Source organism: Odocoileus virginianus, chromosome 33, assembly GCF_023699985.2.
Source record: "Odocoileus virginianus isolate 20LAN1187 ecotype Illinois chromosome 33, Ovbor_1.2, whole genome shotgun sequence".
Lineage (NCBI taxonomy): Eukaryota > Metazoa > Chordata > Mammalia > Artiodactyla > Cervidae > Odocoileus > Odocoileus virginianus.
The window spans coordinates 10,262,564-10,268,381 of NC_069706.1; the positions used below are offsets into that span (position 1 = coordinate 10,262,564).

A 5,818-nucleotide genomic window follows, 5' to 3' on the forward strand; every position below is an offset into this window, starting at 1 on the left:
TAAATTGATGGTTAAAAAGGGGTAAGTGGCAAGGGGGAAGGCATGTCCCTCTCCTCCAACTTCCCAGAGCCCTGGAGAAATTGTGTCAGTTGGAAATAGGACAGGATGGCCCAAAGAGCAAGAAATCGGCTGCTAGATCATCCACTGTGATAGAGTGTGTGTTATTCTTGGAAAGCAGGAAACCATGCCCTTCTCTCATCAAGATAGTAAAGCACTACTGCCAACAGTAATAAAGACAGTCTGTGAGCAATTTAATTGGGGTACTTACAAGGGAGTCCTACCACCATGTGTTCAGATAGACTTTACTCAACTTCCAAGCCCTCAGGTAACTGACTCTGGGTCTGGCGTGTGGCTAGAATGAGTTGGGTCATTCATTGGTGAGTTCTTATTTTTGCAACGGGCATCTGTCCTGGGACCTGATCCATGAACTCTGCTTTCTTAGAATAAAAATTGTGATGTGTGTCTCAGTAAGGATTACTAGATATGTGTGAGCTATGTGCCAAATATAAAGGTCTTAAAACTTACTTATATGTCAAATTAAAAAGATGTTTATTATGTGTTTATTCATTTGGCCTTGTTGCGTCTTCATTGCTGCATGCAGACTTTTTTCCCTAGTTGCAGCGAGCAGGAGCTTCCCTCTAGTTGCGGTGCACAGGCTCTCATTGTGGTGGTTTCTCTTGTTGCAGAGCTCAGCCTCTCGGATGCTTGGGCTTCAGTCGTTGTGCCCCACAGGCTTAGTGCTCCACATCAGGTGGGATCTTCCTGGAGCGGGGATCGAACCCATATCTCCTGCACGGGTAGGTGGATTCTTTACCATTGAGCGACCAGGGAAGTCCTTATTGTGGTTTCGATTTGCAGTTCCTTGATGAGTAATGATGTTGGGCATCTTTTCTTGTGCTTATTGGCTGTTTGTATATCTTCCTTGGGGAAATATCTGTTCAGATCCTTTGCCCATTTTGTAATGAGTATATTCAATCTTGAAGGGTCTCCTAAATGATTGCATACAGCAGCCACTATAGAATAATGATTCATTGTGGGCGCTCTGCTGTTGCTGGCCTCGATCTGAATCTCACTTTGGCCATGTATTAGTACATGACTTTGACCATTTCTCTCCAGACCTCAGTTTTTCCTGTCCTATTGGGATAGAAATATTAGTGACTTCTTAAGGTTGTTGTAAGGATTAAAAAGGCAGGGTGTATCGAAGGCTTAGTAAGAATTAATAAAGACTCAGTAAATATTATTAATACCCATAATGGAAATAACATTAACACTAACCAAGCATACGACATCTCATTTCATCTATACAGCAATCTTGCAAAATAGGTTTAATCATCTCCATTTTACAAGCAAGGAAACTGAAGCTCAGGGAGATGAGGGAGTGTGTCCCTGGCTACACAGCTGGTAAGAGACTGAGCAGATTCCTACCTGGATCTGAATGACTGCAGTGCTGCGTGCTTAGTCACTCAGTCATGTCAAACTCTTTGTGACACCCTGGACTGTAGCCCGCCAGGCTCCTCTGTCCACGGAGAGTCTCCAGGCAACAATATTAGAGTGGGTTGCCATTTCCTCCTCCAGGGGATCTTTCCAACCCAGGGATTGAACCCAGGTCTCCCAAATTGCCGGCGAATTCTTTACCATCTGAGCCACCAGGGAAGCCCATATATATGTATTTATATGGTGGCTTCTGATTTTCCACCTTTAATATGAGAGAGGTTGCTTCAGTTTATGCAGGGAGATGCCTCCACCATAGTGGTCCTGATTGGAGCAGGACTCTGTGAGGTCCAACACAGTAACTGACTGAAGGGCCCTCCCCAAATGTTAGTCTCCATAAAGGTTTTAGGTTCCTGCTATTCAAGTGCAGTTGTCATTAAGCAAATACTGTCAGAAAAGAATCAGTCTTTTGCCTCTCTGAGCAGCACCAGGGCAGTCGACAAGAACAAGAGCCTTATGAAAGGTGGTAAAAAGGGAGCCAAGATGAAAGTGGTCGGCCCATTTTAAAGAAAGATTGGTATGATGTGAAAGCACCCGCTGTGTTCAATGTAAGAAATATTGGGAAAACATTTGTCACAAGACCTCAAGGAACCAAAATCATATCTGATGGCTTCAAGGGTTGTGTTTTTGAAGTGACCCTTGCTGATCTGTAGGATGATGAAGTTGCATTGAGAAAATTCAAGCTCGTTACTGAGGATGTTCAGGGCAAAAACTGCCTAATTTCTGTGGCCTGATCTTATCAGTGACAAAATATACTCCGTGGTTAAAAAAATGGCAGACCATGATTGAAGCTCATGTTGATGTCAAGACTATTGATGGTTATTGGCGTCTTCTGTTCTGTGTGGGTTTTACTAAAAAATACAACGATCAGATTGGGAAGTCTCTTATGCCCAACACCAACAGGTCCACCAGACCTGCAAGAGGCTGATGGAAATCATGGCCCGAGAGGTGGAGATAAATCACTTGAAAAAGGTGGTCAATATATTGATTCCAGGGCTTCCTTGGTGGTGCAGTGGATAAGAATCTGCCTGCTAATGCAGGGGCACCAGTTCGATCCCTGGTCAGGGAAGATCCCACTTGCCACAGGGCAAGTAAGCTTATGTCCCACAACTACTGAGCCTGTACTCTGGAGTCCCATAAGCCGCAACTACTGACCCCCGCATCCTGCAACTCCTGAAGCCCATGCACCTAGAGCCTCTGCTCCGCAACGAGAAGCCGCCACAATGAGAAACTCCACACGCTGCAATGAAGAGTAGCCCCCACTCGCTGCAACTAGAGAAAGCCTGAGTGTAGCAATGAAGACCAGCACAGCCAAAACTCATACATAAATAAATAATTTAAAAAATACATTGACTCCAGACAGCATTGGGAAAAGCATAGAAGATTCTTGCCAACCTTTCCATTCCATGATGTATCTGTTAGAAAAGTAAAAATGTTGAAGAAGCCCAAATTTGAGTTAGAAAAACTCATAGAGCTACACGGTGAAGGTAGCAGTTCTAGAAAAGCTACTGGGCATGAGACAGGTACTAAAGTTGAACAAACTGATGGATATGAGCCACCTCTCCAAGAATTTTTTTAAAGTTCAGACTTTTAATGGCGACAAATAAAAGGTCTTATTTGTGACATTTTTTGCAGTCATTCTTTTTAGATAATCTGACAGCTTGTTGAATTATGTGTTCTGATTTGATAGTAATGTGAATTTTTCTGGAAAAAAAAAAAAAGAAAGGAATCAGAGAAGAATGTAGTCATGAAATCATCACCAGCTTATTTGGACAGAGAAAAACTATAGCACCCCGTGGCCAAGGGTGTGTTCATTTCACTGCGGGCGGGTTTTTGAGTCAGAGGATCTTTTCGTACAACCCTGGCAAGCTCTCCCTGTTTAGCATGGCTTCTCCTTCGAGAACCTCACAGAGCTAACTAGAAAAGGATGAAAGTCAAGGATCCAGGGAGGCTCCCTCTCTTCCCAGAAACACTATTTAGGATTCCTGTGTAGTTCCCCATAGTGACTTTAGGTGTCACCTTTGAGTCATCTGAGGCCAGTCTCTCAGCAACTGACAAAATGCCTCATTTCCCAAGAATTTCTGGCTCTCTAAAATCCAGTTTGGAGGCATTCATTACCAGCATCTGGGCCCCAAAGCAGTTTGGATAATCTGGTTCTCATTTACGGAACCAAGCTTGCCCCTAAGGAAGAGGTTCCCAGCAGCTGGATAAGCTAAAACGGGCTCTGGGTCCGTGACTTTACAGCTGATTTCTCTGTTGTTGAAAGGGTGGTGATGGATGAAGCTTCCTGATGGCTCAGCAGGCGAAGAATCTGCTTGCAATGCAGGAGACATAGGAGGCGTGGGTCCCATCCCTGGGTCGGGAAGAGCCCCTGGAGGAAGGCATGGCAACCCACCCCAGTATTCTTGCCTGGAGAATCTTCATGGACAGCGGAGTCTGGAGGGCTACAGTCCGTGGGTTGCAAAGAGTCAGACATGACTGAAGTGACTGTTCTCGCATGCGTGACATATGGATAAGAGACAGTTTATGCAAAGGCCCTACCAGCTCAGAGCCCTATTCTCCCAGAGTTCTCTGCTCTGCCCCGTCTCATCGGCTCACACCTGTGTCTACACCAGGCTGTGAGCAACTGTGGGCAATGGGGGAGTTGGGACTCTTTCCTTTCCTCCCTCTTCCCTCCCTTCCTTCTTCCCTCCTTTCTTTTCTTCTTTTCTTCCCTCCCATCTTTCCTCCCTCTCTCTCTTGCTTCCTTCCATTCCATGCATATTAAGTGCCAGACACTAGAGCTAAAACGAAGAACAGAATAGCCAATCTCTCTTCCTTCGTGGAATTGACATTCTGATTCCTTATTTGTCTGTAAGTTCTCAGCACTTAGCACGTGGTAGGCACTTAACTGCTTCATGGCTTGGTGTATCCTCTTCCAGTTTTTTCCTATGTGTGTACTAACACAATACATGATATTTAAATTTTAGATGGAAATGAGATCATGCATTAATGCTATATATATACATATATATGTATGTATATATATATTCTGTAATTCGCCACCCCCCACCCCAGCTTGATAGTGTCTCGTGGCCATCTTTCCAGGTTAGAATATAAAAATTGACTTCAGGGTTTGCATGTCCCCAAGATGCTATTTGGGCTTCCCAGGTGGTGCTAGTGGTAACATCCCCGCCTGCTAATGCAGGAGATGTAAGAGTTGCAGGTTCGATCCCTGGTCAGGAAGATCCCCTGGAGAAGGGCATGGCAACCCACTCCAGTATTCTTGCCTAGAGAAATCCCATGGACAGAGGGGCCTGGTATGCTATAGTTCATAGGGTCACACACAGTTGAACATGACTGAAGTGACTTAGCAAGCAAGCAAGCAAGATGCTACTTGGAGTCCCTCCGCCCCTTGGAGTCTAGAAAAGACTGGCTTCAACCCAAATTCATTCCCTGTGGAATCTCAGGGTTCAGGTTAGGATTCTGAATGGGCCAGGTGTTCATGTTCTCATGGTCACTTTTGGTCCCTGTTTATGCTTCTTCTGTTAATTTCATTCACTATATTTAGTTAATCTCCTACTATTAGACATTTAGGTTATTTCCAGTCTTTTCCTATCACAAACAGTGCTGTAGTGAAAAAGCTTGTTCATCCTTTATGTGTGTTGAATAAATTGCTCTAACTGGCATTGCTGGGTCAGTTTAGCAATATATATTGCTATAGCTACAAGTATTATAATATCTATGAGTATTGTTCAATTCCCTTCATGGAAGCTATACTAGTTTTCATTCCCAATAGGATATGTTACAATATGTTACAAATTTGCTTAACTGTGCACACACACACACACACACACACTTTTTTATATTCTTTTCCTTCTTTTTGTTTTTTTGAATTTTTGATGTACAGGGGCTTTTTACATGTCAGAGAAACTATCCTTTTGTAACTTAAAGTACAGATATTTTTTCTTAGTTTATTATTTCTTTTCTTTTTTTTTTAGTTTATTATTTATTTTCTTATCATCCTTTTTAAAAAGACAGCTGCTTAGTATCCCATAAATAATTTTAAGCAGTCTCTTTTTGCTAGACATCTTGGTTGTTTTCAATTTTTGGCTGTTATAAATGACACAAATCTTTCTACTAATCTGCAGTGCATCTCTTTATGCTAAATTCCTAAAAGTGGAACTGCTTAGTGAAAGAAAGTGCTGTGCTGTGCTTAGTTACTCAGTCATGTCCAATTCTTTGTGACTGCATGGACTGTAGTCTTCCAGGCTCCTCTGTCCATGGGGATTCTCCAGGCACGAATACTAGAGTGGGTTGCCATGCCCTCCTCTAGGGGATCTTCCCA

General features: G+C 43.3%; 1 pseudogene; it reads left to right on the plus strand.

Annotated features, from left to right (window-relative positions):
- Positions 1-1,815: 1,815 nt before the first annotated feature.
- LOC110131286 (small ribosomal subunit protein eS1-like) lies at positions 1,816-3,133 on the plus strand (annotated as a pseudogene).
- Positions 3,134-5,818: the final 2,685 nt, after the last annotated feature.